This window comes from Oryctolagus cuniculus, chromosome 14 (assembly GCF_051225735.1).
Source record: "Oryctolagus cuniculus isolate XC-2025 breed Fujian yellow rabbit chromosome 14, ASM5122573v1, whole genome shotgun sequence".
Taxonomy (NCBI): Eukaryota; Metazoa; Chordata; class Mammalia; order Lagomorpha; family Leporidae; genus Oryctolagus; species Oryctolagus cuniculus.
This window is the reverse complement of record NC_142880.1, coordinates 47,993,602-48,005,310: the sequence shown is the minus strand read 5'-3', so window position 1 is coordinate 48,005,310 and position 11,709 is coordinate 47,993,602. Positions and strand designations below refer to the sequence as shown.

The window sequence follows — 11,709 nt, the reverse complement described above, 5'->3', positions numbered from 1 at the left end:
GATTAATTTTATTTATTTGAGAGTTACAGAGAGAGAGAGAGAGAGAGAGCAAGAGAGGGAGAAGTCTTCCATCTGCTGGTTCACTCCCCAAATGACTGCAATGACCAGAACTGCGCTGATCCGAAGCCAGGAGCCAGGAGCGCCTTCCGGGTCTCCCACGTGGGTGCAGGGGCCCAAGGAGTTGGGCCAACTTCTACTGCTTTCCCAGGCCATAACAGAGAACTGGATTGGAAGTGGAGCAACCGGGACTTGAACCAGTGCCCATATGGGATGCAAACACTGCAAGCTGGGACTTCAACCTACTGTGCCACAACGGTGCACTTAGGTTGATTTTGTATACAATGAAAGATAGGGATCTATTTTGATTCTTCTACATGTTCAGGTCTAGTTTTATCAGCTTTATTTGTTGACTATCACTACTTCAATGGATGTTTCTGACACTTTTGTCAAAAACCTTTAATGTTAGATTGTATTATATGGTGTATTTTCTGGATGCTCTATTCTGTTGCATTGACCTTTGTGTCAGAGTTTGTTGTTTTTGATTTTGTTTTGCCAGAACCGTTATGTTTTCTTTTAAAGATGTATTTATCTGTTTGAAAGACAGTGTTACAGAGAGAGAGAGATCTTCCATCTGTTGGAGTTGGGCTGTTCCAACATGAGGAGCCAGGAGCTTCTTCCAGGTTTCTCACATAGGGACAGGGGCCCAAGTACCTGAGTCATTCTCTGTTGCTTTCCCAGGAACATTAGCAGGGAGCTAGATTGGAAGTGGAGCAGACAGGTTCCAATATGAGATGTCAGCATCATAAGCAGCAGCTTTACCAACTGCACTACACATCAGTACCCCCATTCTGTTCTAATTACAACTTTATAATATACTTTGAAATCAAGAATTGCAATATTTCCATCTTTATTTGACTTTCTTTTTTCCTCAGGATTAGTTTGATTATTTCAGGTCTCTTTTAGTTTCATGAGAATTTTAGAATTTTTTCCTCATTTTATAAAATAAGTCATTGGTATTTTGACAGAGGTTGCATTGAAGCTATAGATTAGTTTAGTTAACATAGATGTTTTAATGATATTAATTTTTCCAATCCATTAGCAGGTAATTTTTGTTTTTGTGTGTTGTTGATGGTTTCTTTCATCAATGTTTTATACTTTTTCTTGTAGAGATCTCTCACTTCTGAAATATTAAAAATTTTATAGTTATTGTCAAATGGCTTTCTTTATTTCTATTTAAGCAAGACCATTTTGGACGTATAAAAATGCTGATATTGGCCGGTGCCACGGCTCACTAGGCTAATCCTCCACCTGCGGCGCCAGCACCCTGGGTTCTAGTCCCATTTGGGGCGTGGGTTCTGTCCCAGCTGCTCCTCTTCCAGTCCAGCTCTCTGTTGTGGCCTGGGAAGGCAGTGGAGGATGGCCCAAGTGCTTGGGCCCTGCACCCACATGGGAGACCAGGAGGAAGCACCTGGCTCCTGGCTTCCGATCGCAGCGCGCTGGCCGTAGCAGCCATTTGAGGGGTGAACCATTGGAAGGAAAACCTTTTTCTCTCTCTCTCTCTCTCACTAACTCTGCCTGTCAAAAATTAAAAAAATAAATTAAAAAATGCTGATATTTTTATATGCTGATCTTGTATCTACAACACTATTTAGTCTGTTTATTGGTTCTAACTGCTGTTTCAGTGAAGCATTTAGGTTTATGCACATCTTGTCATATGCAAACATGGATATTTTAATTTCCCTCTTTCCATTTTTGATTCCCTTTATTTCTTTCTGTTCTCTGATTTCTCTTGCTGATGCTTCCAATATTATATAAGAGTGATGAAAGTGGACATCCATGTTTTGTTCCAGATTTAGGAGAAATGCTTCCAATTTTTCCCCATTCATTATGATATTGACATCTGGTTTCTTAAAAACAACCTTTAACATTTTGAAGTATATATCCCTTCCATACCTAATTTGTTGAGGTTTTTGTCATAAAGGGTTGTTGAATGTTAGCAAATGCTTCCTCTGTCTCTCTTAACATGATCATGTGTCTTTTGTTCTTCCTTGTGTTGATGTGATTTATAACATTTATTGATTTGAAAATGTTGAACTACTCTTGCACCTCTGAGAAAATTCAACTTGATCATTAGGCATAGTCTTCTTGATGAAATATGATATTCAGTTGCTAATATTTTGTTGAGAATCAAAGCATCTATTTTTATCAAGCGTATTGGTTTGTAATTCTCCTTTGGTGTTGTGTCTGGTTTTGGTAACAGGAAATGCTGCCCTCCTAAAATGAGTTTTGTTGAATTCCATAATTTTCAATACTTTGAAAAGTATTAAAGCTAGTCCCCCTTAAAATTCTTTTCAGAATTGAGTGGTGAAAACGTCAGATTCTAGACTTTGCTTTTACATGAAGTTTTTAATTACATTTAATTCCATCTTGTTACTTGTTATATGTCTATTTACAGCCTCTATATATTCTATATATTTAATCTTATTGGGTTATATGTATCCAGGAACTTACCTATTTCTTCAAGACTTTCAATTTGTTAGCACATAGTTGTTCAAAGTAGTTTCTCATGATCCTTTATATTTCTGTGGTATCTATTGTAATATCTTCTCCTCTCTAATTTTATATACTTGGATTTTTTTCTTTTTTCTCGTTAGTATGGCAAAAAGAGTGTCTATTTTGTTTGCCTTTAAAAATAGTTTTAATTTCGTTCATTTTACGCAAGTTTTTTTGTTTCAATTTCACATATATCTGCTTTGAGTCTTTTTATTCCTGGCCTATTAGTTTCAGGGTTTGGTTTATACTTGTTGTACAAAATTTCCATTTTAATAATTCAGTAGAGGTTTCCTTTTACACACTCAAAGAAGATGTACTGGTCTCCTTATATAAAAAAGGGAAGACTTTGGGGCAAGTATATTAAAGTCATTCAATTTTTGCAGATAAATCTTCTCATCATAGAGCCTTTGCAATACAGAGTCAAATCCAGGTCTACTAGCATTTGTTTATCTTTGATGAAAGAATCCAATGAACAAACTGGAGTTCTCTCTAGCGCCTAGAGGGAACATGGCAGCATGTCCGGCAGTGAAAATGGTTAGCCCCATAGGTGGCTGACCCATTGTTAACTGTTTATGTTAAAAAAAAAAAAAAAAAACTCACAAAATGTTTCCACAGTATTCTTTCGACTGCATTTTATTTCAAGCCACTGATCTATGTGCAGCAAGCAGCTTATAAATAAAATCAGTCTATTAACAGTGTCATCACATTCGACAGAATCACTGAATTCTCAATCATTACATGAAAGCTCGTGTCTTGAGAATCTCTGAGTTCTATTATTTATGGGATACCTGCGATGTATCTTGCTCCAATTAACATTACCATGCTAGTCAGTATAAAAAAACTCAAGGGCAGACTACAGAAAATATTAGGGTCACCACATGCTGGCGACTGCATTGTAACCCAACCCATTGATTTAATCACTGCCTTCTTCCACATAGAATAATGAACTTCACTTTCCTCAGCATTGATCTGAGGTTCAAACCTCTCAGTCGTTACAGCTGATAAATCCTCGGGTTCAAGACTCCAAACACCGACTCCTTCTGCAGCCCCTGCTGCCATGGCCACTCCCAGGGCAGTTGTTTCGGGCATGGAGGGCTTGACTACTGGAATAGACAGAATGTCTGCCTGTAGCTGCATCAGAATTTTGTTGCTGGTCATTCCTCCATCGACCTGCAAGTGACTGAGTGGAATTCCACAGTCGCGATTCATGGCATCCAGAATCTCTCGGGTTTGGAAACAAACGGCTTCTAATGCAGCAAACGCAATATGGCATTTGTTGGTGAACTGGGTGAGTCCACAAATTATCCCTCTTGCACTGGGCTCCCAATACGGTGCATATAACCCTGAAAATGCTGGGACTAAGTAGCAGCCACAAGATGTACCTACTTCTTTAGCAAGTTGTTCAATTTCTTCTGAGCACTTAATGATTCCAAGATTGTCTTTTAGCCATTGAATAACAGCACCAGCTATAGCTACAGAACCTTCTAATGCATAGTACACTGGTTTGTCTCTGCCAAGCTTGTAAGCCACTGTGGTCAGAAGGCCATGTTCAGAAAACACACACTTACGGCCCGTGTTACACAGTAAGAAACATCCTGTTCCGTAGGTGTTTTTGGCTTGACCATCCCGGAAGCACATCTGCCCCACCAGTGCAGCCGACTGGTCCCCCAAACAACCAGATATTGGCACACCTTCCAATGACCCAGCTTTCATGAGACCATAGATCTCAGAAGAACTCCGGGCATCTGGAAGAATTTCCATTGGAATTTCAAAAAACTCACAGAGCTCTTTATCCCACGCCAAAGAATGAATGTTGAAAAGCATCGTCCTACTTGCATTTGTGACATCCGTACAGTGAACACCCCCGTTGACTCCTCCTGTCAAACTCCAGATAAGCCATGAATCAATGGTCCCGAAAAGAGCTCTATTTTCTTCCACAGCCTTTTGAACTTTCCTTACATTGTCCAGGAGCCAACGGAGTTTCATTGCGCTGAAGTAAGTGCTAAGCGGAAGGCCTGTCTTGGACTTGACAAAGTTGTTATTTCCTGGAGTTCTCTTCCTGAGAGTCTCGACAGTAGACTGGGTCCTCAGATCAAGCCACACCACAGCATTGTAGAGGGGCTCTCCAGTTAACTTGTCCCAGACGACAGTGGTTTCCCTCTGGTTGCTGACACCAATAGCCTTGATGTTGGCGATATCAATACTGAGCCGCCCGAGCTTCTCACATGTTTTCTCTATACACTCGTAGACAGACTGTAGAATTTCCTTAGGGTCTTGTTCCACCCATCCTTCTCTTGGAAATTCTTGCTTTATTTCTACCTGGTGATGACTAAGGAGTTCCGCTGTTTTGGAATTAAAAACCAAAAAGCGCGTGGAGCTGGTACCCTGGTCTATGGCCCCCACAAGTGGCCCCAAGACTGATTTCTCCGCGGCTGCCATGAACCAGGTTCGGGTTGGCTGTGATCCCAGCTGGTTTCCCGGGTGACGGCGTCGGAGGGGGCGGGGCCAACGTGGGCGGGGCCTGGGAGAGCAGGCAGGGGGCGGCCAGTGGAGGATGAGTTGTCTTTGAGTCTCCTTAGACTCCTACAGATGCTCACTGGAGAACTGGGCTGCTATAGACAACGGCAACCAGAGGTAAGTGTGGATGTCACTGTCAACTTTCGTATTATTATTGGGTCAAAAGTACTGGATATTAAGGAAAAAAAACTTTTGAGTACATTTTTCAAAAGGAAATGTTGACTCTGTAGTTCTGTCCCCCAAATTTCCACCGTGTTCATACTAATAAGACAACAGGACGGGAAGTAAGATATTTTCCTTATGATAGGATTTGGGGAGTCCAGACTACTAGCATGGTCACTCCTTTTTTTAGGGACTGAGTGGTGTACTTTATATACCTTTAAGGAGATGTCTTCCAAAACTGAATTGAGTGCATTGCCTGAAATGGAGTTTCTTTAGTGTCCGGTGGCCAATGCAAGTGGCATGGGAAGTTGGAAGGCTTTTTCTGTCAAATTTGATACAGTGCTGCTGGCTTAGATACAGCCTTTTAGAAAGAATGATTTTATGATAGAATCACTGAGAGCAATATGAAAGTACCATCACCACACAATGTCACTTGGAGCCAAAAATGGCCACATTTCAGTTTCCTCAAAGATACAAATGGAGTACTAGAATCAAAGTAATGTATGAAAGGGTTTATCATAGTCCTTCTATGTAATAAACACCCTCTGTTTCTTATTTCTTTTGTCTAGGTGCTAATTTACTGCTCTTTATTCTGTATATTGTTTTTTATGCACCATGCTTGTTGTAAGGTATATTTTCATGGTTATTTCTTTCAAAATATATTAAATGTTATTTTACTACTGTATGAGGATGTTTCCAAAAGCTCATGGAAAAAATAAAGCTGAAAGATAATTTGAGTTTTCCATGAATTTTTTGAAACTCTGACATAAATCTGATTATTATTTAGGAAAATTTCTTTAAATCTTAGAAATGCAATTCACTGAAACATATATTTCTTACAATAGTGCTAAATAATTCCAAAATATCCTGTATCTAGTCTCGGTCTCAGGAATCCTTTTACAGTGGCATATGTTAGACACTTTACTCATATACGTTACACAAAAGCATGGAGTTGTACACAGGAAACAAAAATAAAACAGCTGGGTGTTATGCAAGGTGCTGAGTATGAGAAGATACTGTTTATTAACTCTGTGCCCCTGGCTATGTTGTTATTATGCTTCTGAGTCTTATTGTTTTCCTATCAGAAACATGTGTGATACTATTCCTTAGGGTTTCTGAGAAAATTAAATTAGATAATTTATGTAAAATTATTTTCCACACATAAAATGGTATGAAACTTTTTGGTATAACAAAATGACAAGTTTTGAGGAGAGAGAGAGAGAGAGAAACTTTGAGTTCTCAGTAATTGTAGTCATTTGATAATGGATATTCAACTCATGATATCATGGTGAAAATAGAAAACTGAACCCTAATGCTGCCTATTATAAACTGTGAATCAGAATGTATAGATGGAGACATATAAGAAATATACAGCACAGGTCTTCAAGGGAAGGAACCATAAAAACAATGTGGAAGGTTTGGATTTTATCCTACCTGCAAGCTAACAAGTGCCAGCCCTGTGAATTGGTGTGTAGGTACAGTCAGATTAGGTCACAGATGAGGGACCCAAAGTTTAGAAAATCACAATCATATCTAGTAAATGAGAAAGCCCACCCAGCATCTGCCTGGGGGGATCATCATTTCCTGTTGCGGAAACTAGTGTATGACCTCTCTTTCAGAAAGGAGACACTATATACTTGTTCCAAGGTTGCTTTCCATACAAGCATACTGGAAATAAATAGAACAAAAGCCGTCAACAACTCTTCAACAGAGAGAAATGCAAGAGACCCATTGAAAATTCTCCCAATGGAAGTATATGCTACACATTTGCCATCAGTGGCAATGGCAGTTTTTATCACAACTCTAATTTGTGATTTTCCTGCAAAGCATAAAAACTAATAGGACTTCTAAAAAGAATGTTTAGGAAACTAAAAAAAAAAAAAAATGACATTTCCTTCTGTTTACCAATAAGAAAGAAAATATCCTATGTGAATTAAATAACTGGAGAGTCAAGAATAATCCCAGTGTTCATGATAAATGATGACATTTTTGGTAATTTCCAAATGAAATGACATTCACCAATCCTCTTGAACTACCTTTTCACCTTGAAATAAGATTCCATCATTTGTAGCATTCACCTCTCAGAGATGGAATAAAAACAACCTAAATGAATCTCTTTGACTTGTAAAATCTGATAGCAAGAACCAGATAATATGAATTGCACATTTTCCAAAAAAGACTTGATGGCTTAATAAGAGCATTTGGGACATTCTAAGTACAAAAATGATTAATCCATATTAAAATATAAATCACTGACAAAAGCATGTCACCAGTCAGTATAATATTGCTAATTGCCCATTTCAAGGAATGATCCAAGTGTAAGAATTTCCCTGACATTTTCCTCAGGCAAGGTAATTGAGAAAAAATCTATTTAGTCTTTTTTCAATTTCCTTTTTATGTTAAAGAACCTCATTTACACCCTCTTTATAAAGTAATCCCACTGGTTTCCAAGCTGGCTTGCTTCTTTTAATAGAATCTTAGCACCCAAGTCATGGTTATTTATTTTTATTCTGTCTGATTTCTAGTCCTGATTCCATATGAAGGAAAAGAGCAAAACAAAATTATCTACGACAGAACCTCTGAGCTGCTTCCAGGGTTGAGTCCTGGGTAGTATTCTGATTTTGACTTTCTGTGGTTCGTGGGCATTAAAACTGAAAAATGAACAAGACTGATAGCGAATTCAAACTTTAATGGCTTGTAAACTTGAATGATTAAAGAAAGAGACTCATTTTTCGATTAGTAGGTCTGAAGTGTCCTATGCTATATATGTCATCCAGAATCTTAATCTATAATCCAAATGACTATTTTTTGTGAACAAAATCTTTGAGAGATACATCATGAACAGAATCTGAATACAGATTAATGTAATGTCACATAAACTCAATTTAACAAAGGTTATCTGCGAGGCCCGCAGTGTCAGGATGGTGGGGTGATAGCGTTCTTCAACAAGAAACCCCGGAGACAAGTTTCAGTGAACATGTCTGTCTACTAACAATCAAGCATAAACTTTTAAAGGGCAGGCAGAGGGGAAGGAGCTAGTTCAGGGCAACACTAATTCTATAGGATAAAGCTGATACTGATACCTCTACACTTCTCCAATCAGCTTGAAGGTCACAAAGACAAAGTAGCCTTCCAGGTGTCTAGGCCACACCCAGGAGCTGTTTACTGGATTGACAATTACAAAGCCCTTCAACAGGAAGTGGGGGTGGGGAAATGTGCCTGGGGCTCCTGCCTCCTGCCAGCAGTCTGGTCACAGGGTTCTTCCTGTGAGGCATGGTGTGCCATGCCCTCTTAACCTCCTGCATGGGCTAAGCAGGCAGTCTCCCAGCAAGGCACAGGGTCAACCACAGTTATTCATTAGAGATGTGTAATAATCTTAAAAGTAAAGAATACCATTAAGATATCTCAGCAGTGTAGTTGGGGGTTGGTGGTGTGGCACAGAAGGTTAAGCCACTGCTTGCAATGCCAGCATCTGATGTGGGAGTGTTGGTTCCTGTCCTGGTTGCTTCACTTCAGATCCAGTTGCCTGCTAATGCACTTGTGTAGCACCGGATGCTTGTCCAAGTGTTTAGGCTTCTGAGTTCCTGGCTCCTGGCTTCAGCTGGCCCAGCCTCAGCTATTATGGCCATTTGGGGAGTGAATCAGCAGATGGAAGATATCTCTCTCTACTTCTTCCTCTTTTTTTGTCACTCTGTCTTTTGAATAAATAAATTTTATAAACGCAATTGGAGGGGAGAGACATTATCTACTTCTAACCTCATGGTTGTTGACTGGCTTCAGTTTCCAATCAGCTGGGCATTGGCACAGGGCTATTTTATTAATGGCTGCAAGCATTCCTTTTGTCCTACCCCACAACATCGCAGCTAGTTTCTGTGAGAAAAAGACAATACAGAAGAAAGGGGGAGAGAGCAGCCACCATGAAAATCAAATTTGCATCATTGTATCTCAGAAGGACATGACATCAATTCTGTTGTCTTCTATTGGTTGGAAACCCACCTTCAAGAGGAGAGGAGCCATCAGAATTAAGCAAGCCTGGTGAGCGTTATTGGTGGCCATCCTGGAGCCTGCTTACCACATTGATCTTCTCTTTAATCTCTAAATTCCCTTTGAGCACATTCAGCCTCTGCATCCATGAATACAGTTGTCCTCAACATCTAAGTTTTAGCAGTAACAGGAAATCAACCATAGCCTCACTGTGTTATTGGTGTTCGACCAAATGAATGGGTTCAAATACCTCCTATTAAAAGATCCCTTGGGTTGTAGGTCTCTGACATTATCTGACAGAAAATCCAAATAGGTGTTTAATGAACAAAGATTTATTTCTCAACTATCTATCTCTATTCTGTAACCACTGAAGACCACATGTGCCCAACTCACACTTTCTGTGTCATTCTTGTCTTCAGAGAAATGAGAGAATTTTAAATTTACTAGAAGATGACTGTTTTTTACCTTCTGTTTTCTGCTACTCAGATTCTCATTTTAGTGCCTGATTCTCACAACCTAATACCCTTGTACCTTGTCTTTCTTTGTACACTACTTCTGGAATATGCCATTTTGTTTTGATACATATTTTTATGTTTCATTACTTGTTTTAAATTTGTTGTCTGCTGCATATTTGCTTGACTGTTTGGTTTCATATACTTCACTTTAGAGACTCAGATGAATTGTTCATTCCACATGTACTTCAGTAGGTAGAATACTGTTAGATGTTTAATAATGCGTTTAACACTTTTTCATTTTTAATACCATCTGATACTTTATTGTTTTCATGTTAATGTGATATTAATACAAACAGAACACATTCATTGTAGTTCAAGATACAATTCTAAGAATAGAATGATATTCCCTTTCTTCCTGCCTTCTTCACTTCTACTCCCCATACATCCCTCCTGTCTCTTTCTTTCTTAATTTTTGAGATAACATATTTTTAATTTACATTTTAGTCAAATGCTTAATGCTCCACTAAATAAAACATTCAACAATTAAAAATACCCTAGTGCAGTAGGGGTGATGATTTTAAAATTTACTGTATATGAATGAAATGGTCATCATTACATTTGACTTTTTATAGCTTTTGCCTAACACTTTTTATATTTAATATAATAATTACGAAAATACTCATTAATAATTAATTAGTAATTAATATTAATAACATCATTAATAATATTATTATTAATATTAACAATTAATTAAATAATTAATAATTAAGAGTTTGATCTTACCCTTTTATAATTGAGAAATTTAAAACTTGAGAAAGTAATTTGTTTTTACTTCTATTTAATGAATGAACAAGTATTAAGTAAATATTTTGTTACCGCTTATGTTGAAGTCTATACAAGCAGCCAGTGTTGTGGTGTAGTGGATAGTCACTGCCTGTGACACTGACATCTCATGCTCTCACTCATACAAAAGGAGAAACAGGAAGCATAGTCCTCAGTGTAGGATAGCATCGCTTGGCACATCGCTTGGCACTGGTTTGTGTCCTTGCTGCTCCTCTTCCCATCCATCTCCCTGCTAATAGCCTGGGAAAACCAGAAGACAGCCCAAGTGCTTATGTGGCTGCTATCCACCCTGGGGGACCTAGGAGAAGCTCCTGGCTCTTGGTTTCAGCCTGGTGCCCTGCTGGCCATTGCAGCAATCTTGGGAATGAACCAATGGATGGGAGATTTCTCTTTCTTCATCTCTCATTCTCTGTAACTCTTTTCAAAAAAAATAAATATTTTTAAAAGTCTATCCAAGGGACCAGCACTGTGGTGTAGCAGGTAAAGCCACCGCCTGCAGTGCCAGCATCCCATATGGGTGCCTGTTCAAGTCACAGCTGCTCCACTTCCCATCCAGCTCTCTACTATGGCCTGGGAAAGCAGTAGAAGATGGCCCAAGTCTTTGGGCCCCTGCACCCATGTGGGAAGACCCAGAGGAAGCTCCTGGCCCCTGGCTTCAGATTGGCACAGCTCCAGCTGTTGTGGCCAATTGGGGAATGAGCCAGCATATGGTAGATCTCTCTCTCTCTCTCTCTGCCTCTCCTTCTCTCTGTGTGTAACTCTGACTTTCAAATAAATAATTAAATCTTAAAAAAAAAATCTATCCAAGTAAATCTTACATTATGTTAAACTACAAAAATGGAAACTACATAATGTTTTTGTAAGGAATGGAAACTTTTAAAAGTTCTCTCTCTCTCTCTCTTTGACTGCATCAGAACATATAGGAAGAAGCTTGTTTCAGAAAGAATGAGTGCTGGTTTAAAACCTGGCTGTTCTATTTCTGATCCAGCTAATGTACCTGGGAAAGTGATGGAAGATGCTCCAAGTGCTTGGGTCCCTGCTCCCACATGGAAGACTCAAAAGAACTTCTGGGCTAAGCCGTTGTAACCATTTGGTGACTGAACCAGCAGATGAAAAGTTTTCTCGCTCTGTCTCTCCCTTTCTGTAACTCTCCCTTTCAAATAAATAAAAATGAAACTTTAAAAAATACATATCT

The 11,709-nt window shown here is 39.0% G+C and overlaps 1 pseudogene; it reads right to left on the bottom strand.

Moving 5' to 3' along the window:
* Positions 1–3,330: 3,330 nt before the first annotated feature.
* On the bottom strand, positions 3,331–4,992 carry LOC149122322 (glycerol kinase pseudogene; annotated as a pseudogene).
* Between the last annotated feature and the right edge of the window lie 6,717 nt (positions 4,993–11,709).